The sequence below is a fragment of the Bos indicus genome, chromosome 27, assembly GCF_029378745.1.
Source record: "Bos indicus isolate NIAB-ARS_2022 breed Sahiwal x Tharparkar chromosome 27, NIAB-ARS_B.indTharparkar_mat_pri_1.0, whole genome shotgun sequence".
Taxonomy (NCBI): Eukaryota; Metazoa; Chordata; class Mammalia; order Artiodactyla; family Bovidae; genus Bos; species Bos indicus.
In genome coordinates this window covers 19,039,033-19,065,007 of record NC_091786.1, presented here as the reverse complement: position 1 = coordinate 19,065,007, position 25,975 = coordinate 19,039,033, and the positions used below count along the sequence as shown (strand labels likewise).

Genomic DNA, 25,975 nt, shown 5'->3' with positions numbered 1-25,975 from the left:
AGGAGGGTCCCATCTGGGTCACTGTCTTCATGAACCAGGTTAGGACACAGCTTGGGTTAGAGAATCTGCCCTATTGAGGAAGCCTTTCTCCTCTCCTTTTCGCCATGGGGAAAGCACTAAAACTGATGAGTAGCATGGGTTTGTGGTCTCAAAAAGTGAAAGTGTTAGTAGCTCAGTCATGTCTGACTCTTTGGGACCCCATGGACTGTAGCCCTCCAGGCTCCTCTGTTCGTGGGATTCTCCAGACAAGAATACTGGAGTGGGCTGTCATTTCCTTCTCCAGGGGATCTTCCTGACTCAGGGATCAAACCCAGGTCTCCTGCATTGCTTGTGGATTCTTTACCATCTGAGCCACCAGGGAAGCCCGTTTGTGATTTATTTTTTGCCTTTCTAATATGAGCCTGAGAGGAAGCCTGTAGATGAGGGTTAATCAGCAGTCTGGAGGCTGGTGTCAACCGTTTACAAGAGTTGCTGAGGACATTAACTGCACCTGGAGATTTTGGACCTGCGGGACATTACTGTGGGCAGAGGGGATGAGGCCACTACTATTTGGGAAGCTGAACTTGGATGTTGCTGCTCCTTCCAGGGAAAAAGCAGACAGGAGAGTGGTCTCGGCAAGGTGCTGTCCAGGCAAGGCTGAGTGAGCAGCTGGGGCCACTTTGGGCCAATTTGCTTTGAGCTCCTCACTCTTTCTACAATATCACACTGTTTTCATGTTGTTTGGTAGGCTTTATTTTTTAATATCTCAGTGGGAGAATGTGTGTTTTGTGAAAGAAATGACCAACCGGTAGAAAACTTTTCATCTGTAATAAATCTTGGCCAGGTTTGAGTGAATGGCCTCCAAGGAAGGACTATTTAGAATAGAACTGGACAAAGTGCTAAATAATATACTGTCCAGCAAATCTACTGCCCTCAAGGGAGAGAATCGAATGACTCAGTATCGGTTTTCCATCTTCAGTTTCAATAACCTGATGTCAGGATCCAACTGCAGAACATTCGGGCTGCCTCAGTATGCTCCCCATGTCCCAGGTTCCTCTTCTCATGATCCCTTTTCCTCTGTGATGTCAACCCCAAGGAGCTTAACGAGTACACACACGGAAGTCTTTCTAATAGTGCTGTGAAGTGAGGGGAGTATAGTGATGTGCCAGAGAAATAAAATTGAATTTGGACCACACAGAGATCAGCCATTAACACCAAAGACTGAGTTTTAGTGGTTGCGTTTCTCCCCAGTTGTATTGAGAAATAGTTAATATTCATCACTATATAAATTTAAGGCATAGAGCATGATGGTTTGATTTACATATAGTGTGAAATGATTACCCTAGTAGGTTAACATCCATATTCTCCTACAGATACAAAAAAAAGAAAAAACAAGAAGAAAAAAAATCCCTCTTTATAGGAGAACTTAGAATTTATTCTCATAACAACTTTCCCATGAATCTTACAGCTTTACTCTTATAGCTGCTATAGTTATTGTGTAGTGCATTGGATTCCTAGGACTTGTTTATCTTATAATTGAGTTTTTACTTTCTGACACATTTCCTTTGATTCTTCCACCCTGCTTCTAATAATCACAAATCTGATCTTTGTATTTATGAGGTTTTTTTTTTTTTTTGAGATCCCATATTTAAGTGATATTGTATGTTACTTGTCTTTCTGTATTATCCCTGGTGGCTCAGATGGTAAAGAATCTGCCTGCAATGCAGGAAATGTGGGTTCAATCCCTAGGTCTGGAAGATCCCCTGGAGAAGGGAATGGCAATCCACTCCAGTGTTCTTACTTGGAGAATTCCATGGACAGAACCTGGCAGTCTATGGTCCATGGGGTCATAAAGAGACAGCCACACACACACACACACACACACACATATTATTTCATTTAGCGTAAAGCCTTCAAGGTTATTGTTGTAAATGGGGTATTTCCTCATTTTCTGTGACTGAATTATATATATCTCATAACTTCTTTATACATTCATTGACTAGCCCTTAAGGTGTTTCCAAGTCTCGGCTATTGTAAATAATGCTGCTATAAGTGTGCTGTGCTTAGTCTTTCAGTTGTGTCCAACTCTGCGACCCCATGGACTATAGTTGGCTAAGCTCCTCTGTCCATGGGGATTCTCCAGGAAAGAATACTGGAATGGGTTGCCACACCCTCCTCCAGGGAATCTTCCCAACCCAGGGACTGAACCCAGGTTTCCCACATTGCAGGCAGATTCTTGACCTTCTGAGCCACCAGGGAAGCCCATGAATACTGGTATGGGTAGCCTATCCCTTCTCCGAGGAATCTTCCTGACCCAGGAATCAAACTGGGGCCTCCTGCATTGGAGGTGGATTCTTTACCAGTTAAGCTACTAGGGAAGCCTTGCTGCTATGAATATGGGGGTACAAATATTTTTTTGAGTTATGTTTTTGATTTCTTTAAATATATTCCCTGAAGTGGAACTTCTAGATCATATGGTAGTTCTACTGTTAATTTTTGAGGATACCTCATGCTGTTTTCCAGAGGGATCCCTTGTGGCTCAGACTGTAAAGAGTCTGCCTGCAATGTGGGAGACCCAGGTTCGTTCCCTGGGTCAGGAAGATCCCCTGGAGAAGTAAATGGCAACCCACTCCAGTATTCTTGCCTGGAAAATCCCATGGATGGAGGAGCCCACGTGGTCACAAAGAGTTGGACACAACTGAGCAACTTCACTTTCTTCTTTCTTTTGTGTTATTTTCCAGAGTGCCTGTACAGTTCCACCAGCAGTGCACAAAGATTTCCTTTTCTCCACATCCATGCCGGCATTTGTTATCATTTGTCTCTTTGATGTTGGCCGTTTTAATGGACGTGAGGTGATATCTCATTGTGGTTTACATTTGCATTTCTCTAATGACTAGCGGTGATGAGGATCTTTTCATCTGCCTGTCACACTTTTCTAAATCTGTTTTGGAGAAATGTCTATTCAGGTCCATTGCACATTTTATAGTTGGGTGATTTTATTTTTGATATTAGTTGTATGAGTTCTTTACATATTTTGGATATTAACCCCTTATCAGACATGTGGCTTAAAATACTTTTACCATTATGTTGTCTTTTTACTTTTTAAATCGGTATCTTTGTATATTTTTATGATACGTCCTTTGTATTAATGTGGCTGTTTGTGGGTGAAAGGAGTAAGAGAATGAGCTTTTTTGTTCACTATTCTAGGTGTTTCCAAGACTTGCTGTATAATCAGTGCCTTTATGACATTTCCTTCTTTTATGGAAGTAGTTTGTTTCCAGTACATCGGAGCATTCAAAATTAGGCTGAAAACAGCAACTCTAGTGATTTTCTAGCAGCAAGGAACTTGTTCTTTGATGGTGGGGAAATTCTGGAGGGTCAGGAAGGAAGGTGTGTTCTGAGGTGGAACTTAGGGGAGGAAATGTATCAACTTACAGATCCTGGGTGTAAAACCAAACTGGTCTCTATTCTAAATGAACAACTAGTTTCTTTTTTTTTTTTTTTTCCAGTAAGTCCGATGACAATATGAGTAACTTGGAATAGAGAGAGGGAAGGATGGTAGGTAAGCCTACTATACTTTCTAGCAAGTGGCCCTAGCCAGCTTCACTCTAAGTTTTAAAATTTACATTTTAAAAATTCTTTTAATCTACTGTTCTAAAGAAGTTTCTGAACATGTATTTTGGAATATCCAGATTACCTGGTGCTGGAATGGGAAAGGGCTGTTCAGATGTTCACACACTTCGCCAGGGCTCCAGCGTTCTGGGAGGAAAGGTGCTGGGTGATCTCTATTTGCACCAGTGTTCCTTGTGACTTTTACTCAATGGTCTGAGTGGAGATCCTTCATCCTGTGCCCTTTTTAGGGAAGCAGGAGAAAAAAAGGATCTTCACAGGTGGTGCCAGTGGTAAAGAGCCTGCCTGCCAACGAAGGAAACATAAGAGATGTGGGTTCGATCCCTGGATCGGAAAGATCCCCCGGAGGAGGGCACGGCAACCCACTCCAGTATTCTCGCCTGGAGAATCCCCATGGACAGAGGAGCCTGGTGGGCTACAGTCCATAGCGTTGCAAAAAGTTGGACACGACTGAAGTGACTTAGCATGCATGCGCAGGAAATAAAAATCAGGCTCCTTTTTTATATGAAAGGAAAGATTTTCCAGCTCATTCCATCTTTACTGTCTCCGAATCTCATTCTAATATGTGTTCTGGTATGTACTTAAACACTGACATCTTTCTATTAACTTTTATAAATGGCTGATGATGAATAATGGCTCCCACTGCCCCAGGGTAGACTACTGAGAAAATTTAAAATTAGTCTTCTGGTCTCATCTTTGGTTAGTAAAACCAAATGCTTGTGAACAAGTTCAATTACAGTTTAATACATTATTGCTCTAATGATGTTTTGCACTGATTATTTTTATAACAACTTCATAGTTTATATTTACAAGAATATTGTGAAATTAGAGTACAAAGTTTACATACGTATACTCCTCACCATGTCCCCTATCATTAATATATTATTCTATTACATTATTGTGGTGCCTCTATTATAGTTAATGCATTATCATTAACTAAGTCCATATTTTATTTATGTTTACTTAGTTTCCACTGAGTGTCATTTTTCTGTTCCAGGATCTCATGTAGGACACCATATTACTCTTAATTGTACACATTATGTTACACTTGACACTAAGTTGCCAAATCTCTTTAGTCATCTCTTGGCTATTTCTTAGGCTTTCTTTGCTACGCGTGACTTTGAAAGTTTGAGGAAGACTGATCAGGTATACTGTAGGATGCCCCTCTCTTGGAATTTCTTTCATGATTAAACTGAGATTAAGGATTTTGGGAAGAAGGCAATGGCACCCCACTCCAGTACTCTTGCCTGGAAAATCCCACACATGGAGGAGCCTGGTAGGCTGCAGTCCATGGGGTCGTGAAGAGTCAGACACAACTGAGCGACTTCACCTTCACTTTTCACTTTCATGCGCTGGAGAAGGAAATGGCAACCCACTCCGGTGTTCTTGCCTGGAGAATCCCAGGGACGGGGGAGCCTGGTGAGCTGCTGTCTATGGGGTCGCACAGAGTCAGACACGACTGAAGTGACTTAGCAGCAGCAGCAGCAATGTTAGAGGTAAAGTGCTATAGTTTCCATATTGTATCAAGAGTACATACTATCAGTGTGACATCACTGTTGATGTTGACCTTGATCATCTGGCTAAGGTGGTATTCGTCAGGTGTTCTTAGTCTTCTTTTCTCTCTTTCCATAGTGTACTCTTTGGAAAGAAGTTATCTTGTACAGCACACACTTAAGGAGTAACTGATCCTCACCCTCCTTTTGCATGAGGTTGTTTTATGTTACACTTAGATTCTTTTGTCATGGATTGCTTAGCATTAGTGGGCCCCCAGCCTCCTAAGTGATTTAAAAATATTTGCATACATTAAGGTTTATTCTTTGTTCTGTGAAATTATACGCTCTATTTTGCTGCTCTGCTAAGCCATGTCTGACTTTTTGTGACCTTTTAGACTGTAGCCTGCCAGGCTCCTCTGTCCATGGGATTTTTCAGGCAAGAATATTGGAGTGGGTTGCCATTTCCTTCTCCAGGGGATCTTCCTGACCCAGGATCAAACCCACATCTCCTAGGTCTCCTGCATTGGAGGCGGATTGTTTACCTGCTGAACCATTGGGTAAAATTCTATGGTTTTACAAATGCAGAACATCATGTATCCACCATTACCATATCAGAAAGTTTCCCTGACCTAAAATTGTCCTCTCTGATTTGCCTATTCAACTTTCCCAAACTCATGGCAACCACTGATCTTTTCACTGTTGTTTTCACTTCGCTAAGCAGAGCTGTAGTTTTGCTTCTTCCAGGGACTTCCCTGGTGGCTCAGATGGTAAAGAGTCTGCCTGCAATGTGGGAGACCTGCATTCGATTCCTGAGTTGGGAAGATGCCCTGGAGAAGGAAATGGTAATCCACTCCAGTGTTCTTGACTGGAGAATTCCAAGGTCAGAGGAACCCGGAGCCTGGCAGGTTAGAGTTCATGGGTTGCAGAGAGTTGGACATTACTGATTGAGTAACACACACACACAGTATGTAGCTTTTTCATATTGGTTTATTCTACTTAGCAATATGCATTTAATGTTCATCAGTATCATTGGGTATGTTGATAGCTCATTTCTTTTTATATGGAATACTATTTTCTTGTGTTAGTATACCACAGTTTGTTCATTCACATATTGAAGGACATCTTTGCTTCTAATTTTGGAAATTATGAATATACTGAATAAACATTTGCATGCAGATTTTTGTGAGGACTTAAGTTTTCAAACCAGTTGGGTAAATATCTAGAAGTGTGATTGCTGGATCATATGGTGAGACTATGTTTAGCTTTGGAGGAAACTGACAAGTTTTCTTCCAAAGTGGAATTACCATTTTGCATTTCCCCCGGCAATGAACGAGAGTGCTTGTACATGTTTGCATGTTTTTTTCCAGCAATTGGTGTTTTAAGGCTTAAATACTTACCCATTCTAACAGGTATGTAGCTCTTTTAATCTATTTTTCACTGTTTCAATTTGTAATTCTCTAATGATATGTGATATTGACAATTTTTTTTTCACATACTTATTTGGTATCTGTGGGCTTCCCTGGTGGCTCAGATGGTAAAGAATCCACCTGCAATGCAGGAGACCTGGGTTCAGTCTCTGGGCTGGGAAGATCATGTGGAGAAGGGAATGATAGCCCACTCCAGTATTCTTGCCTGGAGAATCCCATGGACAGAGGAGACTGGTGGGCTGTAGTCCATGAGGTCACAAAGAGTTGGACATGACTAAGCGACTGCACAGCACAGCATTTGGTATCTGTATAGTTTCTTTAGAGAGATATGTTTAGATCTTTTCACACTTTAGAATTGGGTTGCTTGTTTTCTTATTGTTGTATTGTAAGAGTTCTCTGTATATTTTAGATATGTCCTTTTTTCAGAAATGTGTTTTGCAAATGTTTTCTCCCAGTTTGTGGTTTGTCTGTGATACTGTTTTTCAATGTATTTTCACACTCTAATGGGATACTTGGTGAGGAAAAGAAGTGAGTCAATTGTAATGTCTCTATGTGAAAATGCTCAACCTACTCCCTCTAGGAATTTATTTTTCATTGGCTTTCCAAAGGCATTGTTCTTTTCAAAGTCTTATGCACAGTGTAAGAAAGATATTATGAGCAGATATCAGTACCCAAATATGTAAAGAAAAAGTGCATTTAAAAAAATTTGATTCTCCATGTTGAGTTGATTTATAGTGCTTTCCAGGTCTACTGTATCCTTCTACTTTTCCATCCATTCTATTAATTTTTGAGAGTTTGATATTGAAACTCCAACTAAAAATCCTAATTTGTTTACTTAAAAAATAATTGTAATATATAATGGAACTGTATATTTTGTATTTTCCAAGTTTCCTATAAATGTGCTATCATACTTTCATAATTTAAAAAAGAAAAAAAGAGAAAGGTAGAAAGAAACAGATAAAGTTCATTTAATTACTGTATGTTTAACCCAATTTAAAAAATTTGATTCTCACAATGACCCTGTGATGTAGATGAGGTGGGTGTTTGTAATCATGTTTATTATCAACTTTGGTAGGAAAGTTTTGAGATAAGGAGACACCCAGGAAAATAACATGATTTGCCCTGAGTTTCACAGTCAGCAAGAGATGAAGCCTTGACCACACTTCTTTTTTTCTCCTGGCCCCAGATTCTCTTACCTGTGTCACACTAGCTGCTGCTGCTGCTGCTGCTAAGTCGCTTCAGTTGTGTCCAACTCTGTGAGACCCCATAGATGGCAGCCCACCAGGCTCCCCTGTCCTTGGGATTCTCCAGGCAAGAACGCTGGAGTGGGTTGCCATTTCCTTCTCCAATGCATGAAAGTGAGAAGTTAAAGTGAAGTCGCTCAGTCTTGTCTGACTCTTAGCGACCCCATGGACTGCAGCCTACGAAGCTCCTCCATCCATGGGATTTTCCAGGCAAGAGTACTGGAGTGGGGTGCCATTGCCTTCTCTGTGTCACACTAGAATTCTGTCCAATTAATGGGAAACCATTATTGCTTTGGTTTAAAGTGCAAGCTCATGGATAATCCACATAGGTAACCATTTATTTTTCTGATGCATTTGATCTTTGGCTGAGTTGGATAAATAACTTGTTCAAAATGGAATGAGCTAAGGTACATCCTGAACTTTTAACTCCATCTTTGCTTTCATGATGTTTTGCAGCCTCAGTTATAGTCTATCATCTGATTCTTCCAGAGAATCCTTTGTTGGATGCAGTGTTTTAGTAGATAGTCCTTGGCATTTACCAATGTTTTCTTTAAAAGTTTGGGAGGAAAATATCTGGTATTTAACCAATTTGAAAACTGAAAGTTCCTTTAGGGCAGGATTTCTCAAACTTGGCGCTGTTGTGCTTTGGACCAGATATTTTTTTTGTTGTGGAGGGCTCTTGTGCATGGTAGATACTAAGCAACATTCCAGGATTCTACCCAATACAATAGATGCCAGTAGCATCCCTCTCAGTTGTCATAATGAAGAATGTCTTGGATACTGCCAAATGTCCCCTTGTGGGGAGGAAACACTTTCTGTCAGGCTCTACTGCTCTAGTTTTAAACTGTTCAGTGAACAGTGATTTAGCCAGCAGTAGATTCCCTGGTGGCTCAGACAGTAAAGAATTTGCCTGTAATATGGGAGACTGGGGTTCAATCTCAGAGTTAGGAAGATCCCCTGGAGGAGGAAATGGTAACCCACTCCAGTATTCCTGCCTGGAGAATCCCATGGACAGAGGAGCCTGGCGGGCTACAGTCCATAGGGTCGCAAAGAGTCAGACATAAACTGAGTGACTAACTCATTGACTAACACACACACACAGATCATATTAGGTTAATGTCAAGAAGATACTGATTTTATAAGCTAGCAAAATTCATTGTTCTATATTTTTATTACCTTATTGGTATTGTAATTTAGTATTGTTGTAGTTGTTTAGTTGCTCAATTGTGTCCAACTCTTTTGCAACCCCATGGACTATAGACCGCCAGGCTCCTGTGTCCATGGGATTTCCCAGCAAGAATATTGGAAAGGGTTTTGCCATTTCCTTCTCCAGGGTATCTTCCTGACCCAAGGATCAAACCCGCATCTCCTGCTTGGCAGGCAGATTCTTTACCACTGAGCCACCTGGGAACAGATTCTTTTAATTTAGTATAGCAAAATAAAAAACATTTTATTCAAAATTGTGAATAAAATGGAAGGAATAGGGCTAAACTAGGGGAGGGTTAGGAAGGATGACATGGAGGTCAACTATGGGTTAAATAAATTTTTGGCAAGGTTAAACAATTTTATGGCCCATGGAAAAGTTCCTCATAGGAGCATCTTTTGCCTTTTGTCTTTTCATTGTAGAATCATGGAATTTTATTGTCTGTAGGGCCTATAGTGATGAAGTAGTAAGTGCTAGAACAGAATAAAGGGTGAAATATTATTGTTGGATCCAGTTTCTATTTTAACACAGTCTATTACTCTGAGTACTATAATATACATACTTTAATTATAGAAAATCTATAATTCATTATGAGCTTCCCTCCTGGCTCAGTTGGTAAAGAATCTGCCTGCAATGCAGGAAACCTGGGTTCAATTCCTGGGTTGGGAAAATCCCCTGGAGAAGGAAATGGCAACCCACTCCAGTATTCTTGTCTGGAGAATCCCATGGACAGAGGAGCCTGACAGACTACAGTTCTTGGGGTCGCAAGAGTTGGACACGACTTAGCGACTAAAGCACCACTACCATAGTTCATTATAGCATTAATTATAGCATAGACATAATCTAGGAATTACACATTATAACACTTGAATATTGAATTTAAAAATTGTCCCTCTCTGAAACTGGGACCCCTAGAGAAATGGCCGATTCTAGAGCTAGGGCAGGGAAAATTCATGAGCCTGGAACATTTTGTGGTAAAAGGAAGGGGAAAAATGAGAAGCAGGGCATGTCAAAGGAACATGGGCGCTGAATTCTAAGAGTTACCAGTATCCAGAGCTGGAACAATTGAAGCAATAAAAATAAATAATAAATACTATTTAATTACAATCTGAACAATACAATATTTATAAATTCATATTGATATAGAAATAAAGGATTGAATGAATATTTAAGTGGTAGAGAAGTGACAAGTCTTTATTACAGAAAAATTCCAAATAGTAAATGTAGAAAGAATGAGGGAAATGGAGAAAACACCACTAGCATGCCACAGTAATAATTGCTGCAGACAAGATTCATGGATGAAAGCTAAAATGAATGGCTGAAATATTAAGGAGCAACAGAATATTTGCTCAAAAAAATTCTCCCCCAAATATTCATTAACTACTGTTGTGAATTTAGTACATGTCTACAAATTTTTGGTACTTCAGTTCAGTTGCTCAGTCATGTCTGACTCTTTGCGACCCATGGACTGCAGTACTGGCCTCCCTGTCCATCACCAACTCCCAGAGTTTACTCAAACTCATGTCCATTGACTTGGTGATACCATCCAACCATCTCATCCTCTGTTGTCCCCTTCTCCTCCCACCTTCAATCTTTGCCAGCTTCAGGGTCTTTTCAAATGAGTCAGTTCTTTGCATCAGATGGCCAAGGTATTGGAGTTTCAGCTTCAGCATCAGTCCTTCCAATAAATATTCAGGACTGATTTCCTTTAGTATGGACTGGTTGGATCTCCTTGCTGTCCAAAGGACTCTCAAGAGTCTTCTCCAACACCACAGTTCAAAAGCATCAATTTTTCAGTGCTCAGCTTTCTTTATAGTCCAACTCTCACATCCATACATGACTATGGGAAAAACCATAGCTTTGGCTAGATGGACCTTTGTTGGCAAAGTAATGTCTCTGCTTTTTAATATGCTGTTTAGGTTGGTCATAAGTTTTCTTCCAAGGAGCAAGTGTCTTTTGATTTCATGGCTGCAGTCACAATCTGCAGTGATTTTGGAGCCCCCCAAAGTAAAGTCTGTCACTGTTTCCATTGTTTCCCCATCTATTTGCCATGAAGTGATGGGACCGGATGCCATCATCTTAGTTTTCTGAATGTTGAGTTTTAAGCCAACCTTTTCATTCTTTTCTTTCACTTTCATCAAGAGGCTCTTTAGTTCTTCTTCGCTTTCTGCCATAAGCGTGGTGCCGTCCGCGTATTTGGGGTTATTGATATTTCTCCCAGCAATCTTGATTCCAACTTGTGCTTCAGCTAGCCCAGCATTTCTCATGATATACTCAGCATATAAGTTAAATAAGCAGGGTGAAAATATGCAGCCTTGACATACTTCTTTCCCAATTTTGAACCAGTCTGTTGTTCCATGTCCCATTCTAACTGTAGCTTCTTGACCTGCATACAGATTTCTCAGGAGGCATGTCCGATGGTCTGGTATTCCCATCGCTTGTAGAACTTTCCACAGTTTGTGGTGATCCACACAGTCAAAGTCTTTGGCATAGTCAATGAAGCAGAAGTTTTTCTGGAACTCTCTTGCTTTTTGATGATCCAACAGATGTTGGCAATTTGATCTCTGGTTCCTCTGCCTTTTCTGAATCCAGCTTGAGCATTTGGAAGTTCACGGTTCACGTTACTGTTGAAGCCTGGCTTAGAGAATTTTGAGCATTACTTTACTAGCGTGTGAGATGAGTGCAATTGTGTGGTTTGTGTTTGAGCATTCTTTGGCATTGCCTTTCTTTGGGATTGGAATGAAAACTGACCTTTTCCAGTCCTGTGCCCACTGCTGAGTTTTCCACATTTGCTGGCATTGAGTGCAGCACTTTCACAGCATCATCTTTCAGGATTTGAAATAGCTCCGCTGGAATTCTATCACCTCCACTCACTTTGTTTGTAGTGATGCTTTCTAAGGCCCACTTGACTTCACATTCCAGAATGTCTGGCTCTAGGTGAGTGATCACACCATCATGATTATCTGGGTCACGAAGATCTTTTTTGTACAGTTCTTCTGTGTATTCTTGCCACTTCTTTTTAATATCTTTTGCTTCTGTTAGGTCCATACCATTTCTATCCTTTTATAGAGCCCATCTTGGCATGAAATGTTCCGTTGGTATCTCTAATTTTCTTGAAGAGATCTCTAGTCTTTCCCATTCTGTTGTTTTCCTCTATTTCTTTGCATTGATTGCTGAGGAAGGCTTTCTTATCTCTTCTTGCTATTCTTTGGAACTCTGCATTCAGATGCTTATATCTTTCTTTGTCTCCTTTGCTTTTCGCTTCTCTTCTTTTCACAGCTCTTTGTAAGGCCTCCTCAGACAGCCATTTTGCTTTTTTGCATTTCTTTTCCATGGGGATGGTCTTGATCCCTGTCTCCTAGGTAATGCAAATTACAACATATCTGAGAGAAGAACTTTCTAGGCAGGAGGAGCTGGTAGAGCTGAGATTATAGTGTACACACTTGTCTTTTGCCTTCCTGAGCAAGCAAGCAGGTCATCGTGGCTGCAGCAGTGAAGGAGGGTGGAGTTATAGGAGAGGAGGTTGGACAGGTGTGGGAGACAGACCGTGGAAGCCTCGGAGGCCATCCAGAGAATGCTGTCTTTTATGCTGAGTGGGGAGCCATGGAGAGGGTGTTGAGCAGAGGAGTGATGTGATAAAACTTAATTGTCTCCCCCTTGGGCTTCCCTTGTGGCTCAGCTGGTAAAGAATCCACCTGCAATGCAGGAGACCTGGGTTTGATCCCTGGAAGATCCCCTGGAGAAGGGCAAGACCACCTACTCCAGTATTCTGGCCTGGAGAATTCCATGGACTGTATAGTCTATGGGGTCACAAGCATACATGACTGAGCAACCTTCACTTGAGGCATGTAGGGTCATAGTTCCCAGACCGGGGATAGAACCTGCGTCCCCCTGCAGTGCAAGCTCAGACTCTTAACCACTGGACCACCAGGGAACTCCCCAAACTAGTTTTATTTATTTATTTATTTTTGATTATAAATCTATATAGTTTTATTAAGACAAAAAACTGACAGTGTTGATATGAAGTTTACATTTAAACAACTTTTCACAAAAACCTAACACATGCCTAAAAATTACAATGGAGTTCTAGATGCAGATCAAGTGATGTCAACAACTGATGGATCTCATGACTCAAGACAGCGTTTTGGATTTTAGTTAGTTCTTAGGATTAAAAAATTTGTTTTGTTTTAAAGTGAACCACTACCCCAGTATGAATATTTATCTTCTCCTGAGACCAGGGCTTTTGAAATCATTCAACTCTTGAACTTGTGCTGTCAGTGACTGAACCCTGCCACCAATGGTTTCAAAGTTCAAAAAACAGAGGCTCCAAGAGTTTTCCACCCTATGAGCACCGGCCCTTGTCTTTCCCTACTCACTTACCTCCTATACCACTCTCTGCCCTTCCCTAAATACTTCACCAGTGGCTTGGATGGAGAAGCTGATATTTGTAACTTCACAATAGGAAAAGAAAGGGTCTTCTTGTCAGTTTCATGAGTAGCACCTCTAAGACAGAATGATCTGCCTGTGTATACACTCCAATAAGACTTATCCTCCTCAACCAGTTTCCATCCCCCAAATGGCAGCTTTGGTAGCTTCTTATTCCTTTGTTGGGAACAGCATTAAGCTCAGGCAGGGAATACCTTGGCTTCTAAGTTTCAGGCATTCACAGCTTTTAAACAGTCTCTCACAGTTCTCATTTAGGTTGCCAATGACATTTTTTGAAAGGATACAATATTCTGAACACAGAACCCAATCATCATTAGTTGTTCTTTCCTTTGTTTCACCATTTCCCCAAATTTCAACAAAAATGATCCTAACCCATCTCCCTTCTTTCCCACCCCACCCCACCCACCCCAAATAATACACCAGTAATAGCCAAAAACTACACACATGCTACGCTGTAAAAATGCAGAGTTAACACTATCGGGAAGAAGGCTGTGTGGGTTGTGGAGATGCTCTTTGAAGATCTACAGTACCTCTTGCTCTCCCACATCCCATTCTACGTTTTGTCCTTCATAGAAGGCCCTTTGCTTTTTTTTAAAGCAAAGTTCAGAACGGGTTGCCTTGAAACACTGACCCTCCTTCCCCTCCACCGGGATGGGTGTGCAAACTGTACAGCATGGAATGGCTTTGAAGCCCTTGGGCTGCTGTAGGGCACAGAAACTATACTAGCTCTTCAAAGGACATCTTCTCAAGCCACCTTTATGGTGTCAAGACAAGGAGAACTCCTTCTTTCCCCACTTGAAACCCACAGTCAGATGTGACAGGGGCTGGTATTCAAGAAAGTTAATTCTTATCATCTTTTTTGTCATCATCCTCTGAGGGGTAAGAATGCCACGTCAGCCTTTCCTCATAGAAGGATATGACAACCTGCGGGCACTTGGCATTGGCTTCCTTGGCAGGGACCAGATCAGCCTCATCAGAGTTCTTCCATTTCATTAGGAACATGAGTTCTCCACTGGAGTCCGTAGCTCCAATAATCCTCTCTGGTTCCAAACCCCGGGCAAAGCCTCATGGCTTTTCTGACTCTTCTTTCTTCTTTTTTGGTTTGCTCTCCTCCCCCTTATCTTCCGAATCAGAATCAGCTTTGCGTTTGCCTCCCTCTGATTTATCTGTCTCGTGTGCTGTTTTCTGTGACTGCAGAAACTCAGCAATGAGGTCAGGGCAATCCAGGTTCTCTTCTGGTTCCCATGTGTTATCCTCATCTGAGAACCCCTTCCACTTTAGGAGATACTCCACTTTGCCCTTTACCACTCGACGGTCTAGAACTTTTTCCACCACATATTCTTCTTCCTCTTCTTCTAGCACCTCCTCCACTTTCTTCTTGTTTTGTTTTTTCCCCATAGTGCCCGCCAGCTTTCTGGTATAAAGGATGACGCTGCTCAGAGCAGCGCCCACAAGCCCAAGAGGAATCGGTGTCGCGCTACTGGCGGGTCTTGTCCGGCCGGCCGGGGGAGTGGAGACCAGAAAAGCAACAAGCCGGGTGACCACTGTCGAGCCTCCTCACTGAAGCGGCGTACCGCAGACCCCTGCCAACGGCCCTCCCCTCAGACGAACAAAAAAGACCCAAACTAGTTTTAAAGTGATATTTCTGACTGTGGCACCTGGATAGACTGCAGGAGTAAATTGTAGAAGCAGTGAAACCTACTGGAGGCTAGTACAGTATCCGGGTGAGAAATGATGGCTGCTTGAACTAAGCTGTAGCTCTGCAGGTGGTAGCAAAGTCAAGTTCTGGTGGGATCAACAGATTTTGAAAAGTGGGATCAACAGATTTTTCCTGAGGAATTGGATATAGTGTATGAGAGGAATAAGAGAATCAAGAATGATGCTCAGGTTTATGGCCTCTTGCATTAATAAAAACCCTTTATATACAGAAATACAAAAGGAAAACATTGTAAAAGATGTTATCTTATAACAACAACACCTGCTTTTGTATTATAATCTCATACCATTGTTATTTGAAAATGCCAATGGAATAACTCTTTGTCTGAAAAAAAAAATTCATCTACAACTTATAGTTATCTGGGAGAAGTGTTCATTTTTCACATCAGCTTGCTTCTAGCAGAGGCACACAGCTAAAGAGATGACTCTCATGTCTTGTTCTGCTCAGTCTTTGAGAATAAGTGTTTAAAGTATTAATATTTGTTTTTGGTTTTGCTCTGCTTGGAGGAACAGCTCATAAGTACTCCTGGTGCTTACAACGATGAAAATAATTATTACTAATTGTGTCTATGGGCATGCAAGGCATAAATATGTACAAGATACTTAATAATAACAGCATTGTGGTATCTATTCTCACTGTTTCAGAGTTTACCTTGGTTAAGAAATTCTAGCAGGAGCTCTACACATTGCCTTTTAAATCATTGCAGTAAACGATGATTCTTTTTTGGCTTTTAGGATGGGGAACACGTGTATACTTGTGGTGGATTCATGTTGATATATGACAAAACCAGTACAATATTGTAAAGTTAAAAAATAAAATTAAAAAAAAATTTATTATTGGAGTTTTTTCATTTCATAACAGATTTTCAATACTTAAAAATTGTGATTATAGCTTTTTTAGCTATAGTTTTTTTAGCTTTTTATTGGAATATAACTGATTAACAATGTTCTGTTAGTTTCAGGTGTACGGCAAAGTGATTCAACTGATTCATACATAACTATATGTATACATAGATCTATTCTTTCTCAAATTCTTTTCCCATTTAGGTTGTTACATAATACTGTGCAGAGTTCCCTGGGCTATACAGTAGATCCTTTTTGATAATCCATTTAAAAATATCCTTTTCTAACAGATGAAGGATCTAAAATCCAGAAAGATTACTTAACCTGTTTATGTTTAAATAGATACTGAAGAGTGGGGCTGGGCTTCCTAGACTCCAGACCTGTTTGTCTTCAAAGACAACGTTCTTTTTGATTTGCTGCTGTTCAATCTCAGGGACTTAGATGAATGATGCATTTGTAGGATGTTAATTCAACAAACATTAATTTAGCGCTTCTGTATGTCAGAAACTCAGTTAGTTTGACATTGGAGGATAAGAAGATTGATTGATTAGTTGATTAAATGACTACTGAATACCCATGATATGCCTGGAGGTGTGCAGGGCTGTAGGAAGACAAAGATGAATGGTCTTTGCTCTTGAGAAAGAGTCACTGGTTCTCAGAGGTGCTGGACAGTGATGATTGAATCTTATAAAATAGTAGCAGAAAACTAAATGGATCGGCTTTTGTTTGGGATGGCTGTTCTGATTGATTCAGGCGTTTCAGAAATGTATTAACTTTCTACTTCTTTGAATTGGAAAGTCTACACAATAGTATTTCAAGAATGGTTTGAGACAGGCCTGTATTTTGCTTTTTTACATATCATTTTCATTCAAATGCTTATTTTTCTTCAAAACTCACTACTAGATATGTGATGAATAAAGATATAGTATTCAAATCACTTGAAGATCTGAATGTATCATTTCACAACACAGTTATCGGTACTTAAGAACTCAAATGTCATCTCTTCAGAGATCTTCCTTGCCTCTATTGTCTAAATTAGACCCCCTTTCCAACCACTCGACATCACTTTATACTGTTAAATTTTTTCATGGCTTTATCACTATCAGATACTAGTATCCATATGCCCATTTGTTTACTTCCTGTCTTTTACTACTAGAGTTTCATGAGAAATTTTTACAGTGATAAAGAAATTTAACTTTACTTAGGTAAATTAGAAAAACGGATTGTAGTGTTAGAATTTTTCAAATGCTTTACTTCTTAACTATTTTTCAGGATGTTTGTATACAAACCATAACAAAGGAGAAGACAACAAACACATTGCTTTCATTCAAGTCAGAGTATTTTCTCAGTTCTGAACTTGTCCCTATCACTTCAGTTTTTAATTTTTAACAGAGGTGTTGTTTTTCTGTTTCTTTTTTTTTTTAAATTCACAAAGTGCATATCATCCTTGCACTGGGGCCATGTTAATCCTCATTCCAATTTTAGTATATCTGCTTCCAAAGTGAGCACTGTTCTTTTTTGAGAAAGTGCTTGATTGACACAATACAACATTTAAGTGGATGAAGGGTCAATGATCACCCAAAAAATTAAAAGATATTTTCCAATCAATATGATTTTCTCTTTATATCTTTGTCTATATTAAAATATGTTTCATGTGAAAAAAATCATACTTGCATTCATAGATAGTCTAAATTGCTGGAACTAAATTTAACACATATAAATCCATGGTTGATCTAAAGACAACACAGAGTCAAATATTTATATAAACTCATTAATGTGAATATTTGCCACAAATTAAAACATGAACAAAATTGTTAGGAAATAGAGGAGACAGATGTAAAGATCTAGAGCAAGAACGTCTCAGACAGAGAAAAGGCAAGAGCAGAAGTTTGAAGGGTGGTAAAGCGTGGAGGATGTGTGAAGTACCCATAGAATGCCAGAGGAGAGAAAAATGTAAAGGTGAGCAAGAACCAACCACGTGGGGCTCTATGGGACAGAGTAAGGAGTTTGCGTCTTATCCAGGATAACTGCCAAGTTAGTGGAGGGCTTAAGCAACGAATGGCATGAACTGATTTATGATTTAGAAATATCCCTGTGGTCCCTTGGTGGGAAAGGGATTATAAGAGGGTAAGAATTAAAACAGGAAATTCTGTTAAGAGGCAATTATATTAGTTTAAGAAACAGATAGTTAGGACTAAGATAGTGCTACTGCAACAGAGAGAAAACGGTGGGTTCAACTGATGGGCTAGTTGTGGGGAATGAGGAGAAAAGGATGGGTCTGCTAGACTTTGGGCCTGAACAACTGGGTGCAGAGTGCCATTTACTTGGATTGAAAGTCAGGAGTCTTGTTTTGGATGTGTTAAGCTTCAAAGGCCTATTAGATATTTAGGTAGTGGTATTGAGAAGTTCTATCCTACTGGCCTGCCCAGAAAGAGACCACACAGCCCAACCTCTCTTGCAAAAAGGCAGGTCTGCCTGTCTAAGCTCCCCAGCAAGGGCAGCCAGGGCAAAGGAAGCACTGAGCCAGACCATCAGACCTCACTTTCCCGATGAGGACGTGTGTACATGCTTAGTTGCTAAGTCCTGTCTGACTCTTTGTGACCCCATGAACTGTAGCCTTCCAGGCTTCTCTGTCCATGGGGTTTTCTGGGCAAAATGCTGGAGTGGCTTGCCATTCCCTTTTCCAAGAGATCTTCTGACCCAGGAATAAAACCCAAGTCTCCTGTTTGGCAGGTGGATTCTTTACCACTAACACCACCTGGCAAGAGAATGCCCTTAAAAGGGGATATTTTGTATCCACTTCCTCTCTTTTCCTACAGGATAGAAGGTGGATGTTGCAGGGAGACTGTTCTGACCATATGGCTTGATTAGAGTTCCCTGAGGGATGTCAGAACAATGGAGCAGGAGGCATCCGAGGCCCTGGATGACTTCATGGAGTGGAGCTACTCACCCTCTCCGAACCACTTGTCTACTTCCAGAAAGCGATGTCAAAGAGAAGTAAGTTTCCCCTTGCTTGAGTCCTTAATACCACACAGTGGTTCCCAAGTTTGGGTTCTGAAAATATGCTAGTCTTATTAGGCCATGTCATGAGGTCACATCAACCACCATTTAGGAACCTAAAGCATTCCTGGCCAAGACTAAGGTGCATTTTGAAAAAGTGGAAACTGCTGTATTGTTAAGTTCAGTTTTCTCCTGAGTTTGTTACTACCTGAGGGATTACTCAAGATTTGTTAATAAGTCCATAGATATTAAAATTAAAAGAACAAAAGACTGAAGAGTAACACAGAATTCTCTTAATGTTTTCAGTTACATGACAGGTGCCATTTGTCTCATGTAGCTTTCTGCTTCTGTTCAGGAGATGACCGTATTAGCATTTCTTTAATTTTGGGGTGAATCCTGAACTCTCCATCTTGTTTCAAGTACAAGGAGGTGAATAGGCCACATAACAAAACAGTTTCATCTCCATGGCAGGATCTTGGATTCCCTTCTTTCAGCTGCAGGCTGAGCAGATTAGCTTTTCCGTCATTCTGCCAGTCCAGGGACTCACAGGTCGAAAGTCCCCCTGCTCTATAGCAGGTTAGCAGCCTTTTATTCAGCTGGATGAGGAATGTAGCCTTAGTGAGGACTGTAAAAAGCAGTAATGCAAAGTGTCTCAGCTTTTTAATGGAGTGGTGTTAATCATATTTCTGGCTTTTAAAATGCTGTTGGGGGAAACACATTTTTGTTTGTTTCAAATACAACATTTTATGCAACTCAATAAGAAAAAAAACACCACTCTTATTTTTATAAATACTCCGATTTGCTTTGTTAGTTCAAGTTGTATCTTTGTCTAGCAACTCCTGTGGTTCTTAGAAAGTATGCTAATCACATAGTTTTGCTAACAAGTTAGTGGTTAATACATTCTGTTAACCACTGCTACTACAAAAATGCAGGTTTTCCTTTTACTGCTGTGCAGTCTTCTTCCCTAATCATTTCCTAACAGGTGGCGTACAAGTTTCAGTGGGGTTGAATGCAGGTAAAATTAATTTTAATAATATATTGAATTTAGTTCCATGTATCAAAAATATTCTGGGCAACTCTGGAAGACTGTGAGGGACAGGGAAGCCTGGCATGCTGCAGTCCATGGGGTCACGAGGAGTTGGACATGACTTGGCGACTGGACAAGAATCAGAAATAGTATCATTTAAACATGTAATAAGTTAAAAATTTTAATGAGGTATTTTGCATTGTTCTTTCATACTAAATTTTTGAAGTCCGGGGTGTAGTCTGCGCTTCTAGCATAATTCAATTTGAACTAGCCCATTTCAAGTGTCCAGTGGTGACTGTACTGGACAGCACAACTCTAATCACTGAGATGACTGGGATTCAAGAAGAGATGACTTCATTATCATAGCTCTTAAACCCTGTATTGTTCTCTGTCTCTCTCTCTGTCTGTCTCATTCCTTGAGAAATATACACACCCACATAAGCTATTGTCAAAACCCTCAACCTCACTGCCAGACCCATCTGACTTGATTTTGTGAGAAGGGCTGTGTGATGTGGTGCTTCACGTTATGAACTAAGTTAGACTTGGGTTTCTCCTAAGAAACTGTTGAATCTGAAATACAAAAGGGGATCCAGCAAAATGCCATCACACTCATCTGCTCAGCCCCTTTGAAAAACCTCAGATTACAATAGAGAAGGATTGACACTTTGTTGTTACAACTTTTTGTCAGCTGTCATGACTTTTATTTATAGCCAGTGACAATGCATTTTGTATAATAGGATGGGCCAGTCCATATGGGTAGGAATTGATGTGAGAGGATCATGATTACAATTTCAGCATATGTTTTTAACAGTGCCATGTTGTGCATTTGAGTCAATGCTTGAAACCATATGACATTAAGAATGTATAAAGAAAAAGACATAGGTGAAGGAGATAAAGAGGTGTAAATTTCCATTTGCAAAATAAGCGAGTCATGGAGATGAAAAGTACAGCATGTAATAATGACGTAATATTTGTGTGACATGGTAACTAGACATGTGGTGATCATTTTGTCTTGTATAGAAATATTGAATCACTATATTGTGTACCAGGAACTAACATAGTGTTGTAGATCAATTACTTCAAAACAAAAAAACAAAAATAGAAAAAGAGATCAGATTTGTGGTTACCAGAGGCAGGGAGTAGGGAAGGGGGAATTGGATGAAGGTGGATAAAACATACAAACTTCCAGTTATAAGATAAATACTAGGAATGTAATGTACAACATGATTGTCATAATTAGCAAGAAAGTTGTTATATATAAAAGTTGCCAAGAGAATTAATCCTAAGAGTTCTGTCTTAGGGAAACAAGGAAACATATTTTTTCTTTTTTTCTTAATATTTTACATCTATACGAGACGAGGGATGTTGACTAAACTAATTGTGATAATCATTTCATGATGTATGTAAGTTGAATCATTATGCTGTTTGTGAAAGTGAAAGTTTCTCAGTGTGTCCTTCTCTTTGCGACCTCATGGAATGTAGTCCATGGAATTCACCAGGCCAGAATACTGGAGTAGGTAGCCTTTCCCTTCTCCAGGGGATCTTCCCAACCCAGGTATTGAACCCAGGTCTCCCTCATTGCAGGCAGATTCTTTACCAGCTGAGCCACAAGGGAAGCCCTGTTCACCTTAAACTTATATAGTGCTGTACATGAATTGATGGACTTCCCAGGTGGCCCTAGTGGTAAAGAACCTGCCTGCAAATGCAGGAGACGCAAGAGACGCCAGAGACACGGGTTTGATCCCTGGGTCAGGAAGATCCCCTGCATGAGGGCATGGCAACCCACTCCAGTATTCTTGCCTGGAAAATCCCATGGACAGAGGAGCCTAGGGGGCTATAGTCCATGGGGTCTCAAAGAGTTGGACATAACTGAAGTGACTTAGCACATAAGTGAATTACATCTCAATAAAACTGGGGGAGGGGGAAGAAAAAGAAAAAGAGCTTCTTCCAAGACAACTCATGAGATAGCTATTAATATAATATTGCTTCTTTTTATTTGAATTATTTATTTAAGCATATAATTAAGGGAGGATGTGGCCATGTAATTGATGCCTTCATTAATGCTATTTCTGTATTTGTATCTTTAAATCTGGCCTATGCTAGTGAAGTCTTTCAGAAACAGTCTTGTAGACCAATGGATGATGGTACGGCTTCTATATTTGCCAATAGCTGGGGCAAGTTCATCCAGTTTCTCTGGAACTCCACATTCTCATCTGCAACGAAAAGCATTCAGGTGAGGATAAACATCTAGGAAAGTATCTAGTATATTGGTGGACATGCAGTCAGCTCGTGTTTTCTTTTCCACTCCCAGAATCCCAGGTACTGGTGCATAGTTCTAGTTTAGCTCTGTTCAGAAGTAGTAGTATGAGGTCATAATGTGCAGTTTTAGGGGCATTAAGAATAGTGTCAGTGAGATAAAGGCATCTTTATATTTTTTATAGACCACTGGGGTCAGCTAGGTTTAAAATTCACTGGGCAAAATTTTGCAAACTATCTTAATTATTTTAATGTTATAAAAGCATGTAATCTTGTACTTCTGATGTCTGGGTAATTAAGCTTTGAACACCAGTGACTTCTAATCTTCCATAGTTTCATAATCTTGCATTTGTTTCACTGCGGATTGGTCATTACTCATCACCACCTTTCTGCTTCAATTGAAATCTTTTTCACTGAGGCCAGGAGGGGACAGGATGGCTTTGATTATAAATTACTGTAAAAACAACTTTTATGTGTTAAGCTGCATGGAATTTTTATTTGCTTGCTGAATTTTATTTTATGGTTAAAGAAGGTAAATAACAAAGCAATTGTACTTAGCAGATGAAAAGACACATATGAAAACGATAACTTTAGCTGTGGCTATCTCTGACCTAATATAACAACTATCTCAGTTTCTAAAGCCTAATTATGTTTCGTAGAAACTTTTAACTTTGCTGATACAACTCAAGAAGAATTCAAATAGCTCCTTAGGTTTCCCCCAAATATAGCAACTTTATTAATCATTGTTTATTAATTGCTTTTTTAGGTTAAGAAAAATGGTAAAGGAAGTTTTTAAAGTTTAAGTCATTAAAATAAAATGGAATTTGACATTTAAATACTTTACCCTTATAAACTATGGGACATTTTGTGCATTACATAAGTTTTCTGGAGTTTTTGAAACAGCTTTAAACAGAACTTGGTTCTTTTAAGTTTATTTTCCCAGGAAACTTTGCTAGCTAGTGAGAAATAGTTTATTTACTTGGTGTGCATGTATGTGCTCAGTTGCTCAGTCATGTCTGACTCTTTGCAAGTCCATGGACTGTAGCCCACCAGGCTTCTCTGTCCATGGGATTTCTTAGGTACTTTCTGGAGTTTTCTCCATGGGATTTCTGGAGTGGGTTGCCATTCCCTACTTTCTGGGGTCTTTCTGACCCAGGGATCAAAACCACATCTCCTGCACTGGCAGGCAGATTCATTGCATGCGCCACCTGGGACACATATAAATACTGAATGTTAAATGTTTTGGAAAGATAAAAAAGGCCTGAATGTATCAATTGCTGTTCAGTTCAACATTTTAAGCATACCGTTAAAACAAATTGTCCAAACATACTATGATTTTCAAAATTATAACAAAAGTATGTCATGTCACTGCTGCTTCTGCTAAGTCGCTTCAGTCGTGTCCGACTCTGTGCAACCCCATAGACGGCAGCCCACCAGGCTCCCCCGTCCCTGGGATTCTCCAGGCAAGAACACTGGAGTGGGTTGCCATTTCCTTCTTCAGTCATGTCACTATAACTCTCATAAAATATTGATATATAGATTGTGTGTATTATATTATATATAAGCATATATTATCTATCATGCAGTGATATATATTTTATTATATAAAATGTAATATTTTACAGGAACTGCTTTTTCAAGCAGAATGCCATTTTTTGTTGAGAGTTTATATAAACTCTACCCTTTGATTATTATTTACCTTTAAGAAATGATATAGCCCTTTGGACAAATAAATCTGGACAAAATTTTCCCTTCTGTTTTCCACAGAGCTGGTTTAGTTGAAACCATTTTAGTTTTTTAAACTGACATAGATATTTTAGCATGGATTTTATCTTGATTTAACCCAAGTTTGGGATTCTTCGGTTCTTTACTTTGGAGTTGGGAATTAAGCCTCAAGAATGATCTTGTCTGATTGGAAAAGTTGTCAAAAGCAAATGTATCAGCAAGAATGGCAAAACAGGGGGTTGTGTTAGGGGAGGATGCTCAATCAACTGGCCATTGCACTCTAGGAATACTTGACGAGTGCAGCTGTCATGGAACACAGCCAAGGTCATGTCCAGGAACACTTGACTGAGTTAAAAACCTCAGTCAAAACCCAAAACAAACCAGAAACAAGCACATCAGACTCATGCATAATATCTGCTATACCTGCCTGACATATCGCTGCCTGGAACATGCTAACAGGTCAGTCAGGTCAGTTACAGGTAAATATCATAAAGGTGCATTGTCTCTGCCTCTTTCATTCCTGCTTTAATGACCTGGCCTGCCCATTTACCATCTTCCAGGTATCTACAAGAGCCTGTCCTGGGCACTAGGCTTTGTTCTGGAGTCTTTCCCAGATTGCCCTGACATCTGCTTTCATGGTTCAATGTTCCCCGTCCCCGGTCATTTCATCACCTGGTTTAGTTTTAGTGTAAAGAATACAGGGGCTTCCCTGGTGGCTCAGTGATAGAGAATCCACCTGCCAATGCAGGAGACTCTTGATCCCTGGGTCGGGAACATTCCCTGGAGGAAGAAATGGCAACCCATTCCAGTATTCTTGCCTGGGAAACCCCATGGACAAAGAAGCCTGGTGGGCTACAGTCCATGGGGTTGCAAAGAGTCAGACACGACTGAACAACTAAATAAGACCACTAACAAAGAATTCAAACTTTAGGTCAAGGAAATGGCAACCCTCTCCAGTATACTTGCCTGGAAAACTCCAAGGACAAAGGAGCCTGGTGGGCTACAGGCCATGGGGTTGCAAAAAGATGGACACAACTGAGAACACGTGCCTTTAAGTCACAGCTACCATTATGGTAAATTCTTTAACTTTTCTGTGCTTCAACTCCTTTATCTCTGAAACAGTTTATTACATTAACTAGTTAAAATCCCAAGCCTTGCTAGGAAGGTTTATAGATCATGGGTCTTTTTATTTGCAAGGAATGGAGAATAAAGGTAAAAGCAGAGAGAATTTAAAGATAACGGGATAAGCTTGTTTAGATGACAGTTATGTTGTTTGCTTTGAAATGGTTCACTTTATTCATTCGTTTTAGAAATTCTTGTTGGTTAGCTCCAACTGTTTACCACATACAGTGCTAGGCTCTGGGTCTAAGCAAACACAGACAACACAGCTCCACGGGCTCCTGTTTTCATGGGGAGGGGAGTGGTGAGAAACAAGACCAAACAGGTATAAACTGGAAGCATTGTGAGTTATATGTCAGCAAGGGGAACCATCCACAGGAGCACAGCGTTCTGTCTGTGACATGGAAAGTTGTCATAGAGAAGGAGATATTTGCCCTGAATTTTGCCAGGGTAAGGCTCTTCCTAGACTGGAAATGGTGGCAACTGGCCCAGGAAAGGCTTGTATGAACAATAGGGCTTCTAGGAACAGAGATAAGGAAAGGGATGGAGAAATCGAGGGAGATTAGGATACTACAAAGCAGGAGGATGTTGCAAAGGATTTGCTTCCAGCAGCATTTTTGTTACAGTAGTTGGCTGTGGTAAACTGTCTAATGAGGACCTGTCTATTGCCTCCTAGTACCCTGTTCTGTGCTAGGTGCTGGCAGACACGCTTTAATAACTAACTCGAGAATGGCTTTTAGAATCAGGATTTAAAATTCGCTTTTGTCCTTATAATTAGCAAAATTTTTGTATGTGTTTTGGTTTGTATTTGAAATGATGAGAAATATGAGGTGTTTCTACGTCTTGTGAGATTGAAAAGATGAAAC

General features: G+C 40.2%; 1 long non-coding RNA gene and 1 pseudogene across 1 annotated transcript in view; one reads left to right on the top strand and one right to left on the bottom strand.

Moving 5' to 3' along the window:
• Positions 1-25,975, top strand: part of LOC139180151 (uncharacterized) — a 232,318-nt gene that overhangs the window by 190,364 nt on the left and 15,979 nt on the right. The window contains exon 4 of the long non-coding RNA XR_011564461.1: positions 18,802-18,979. This is a non-coding gene — a long non-coding RNA (uncharacterized lncRNA). The remainder of the gene's footprint in view (positions 1-18,801; positions 18,980-25,975) is intronic.
• LOC109553545 (chromobox protein homolog 1 pseudogene) lies at positions 13,826-15,015 on the bottom strand (annotated as a pseudogene).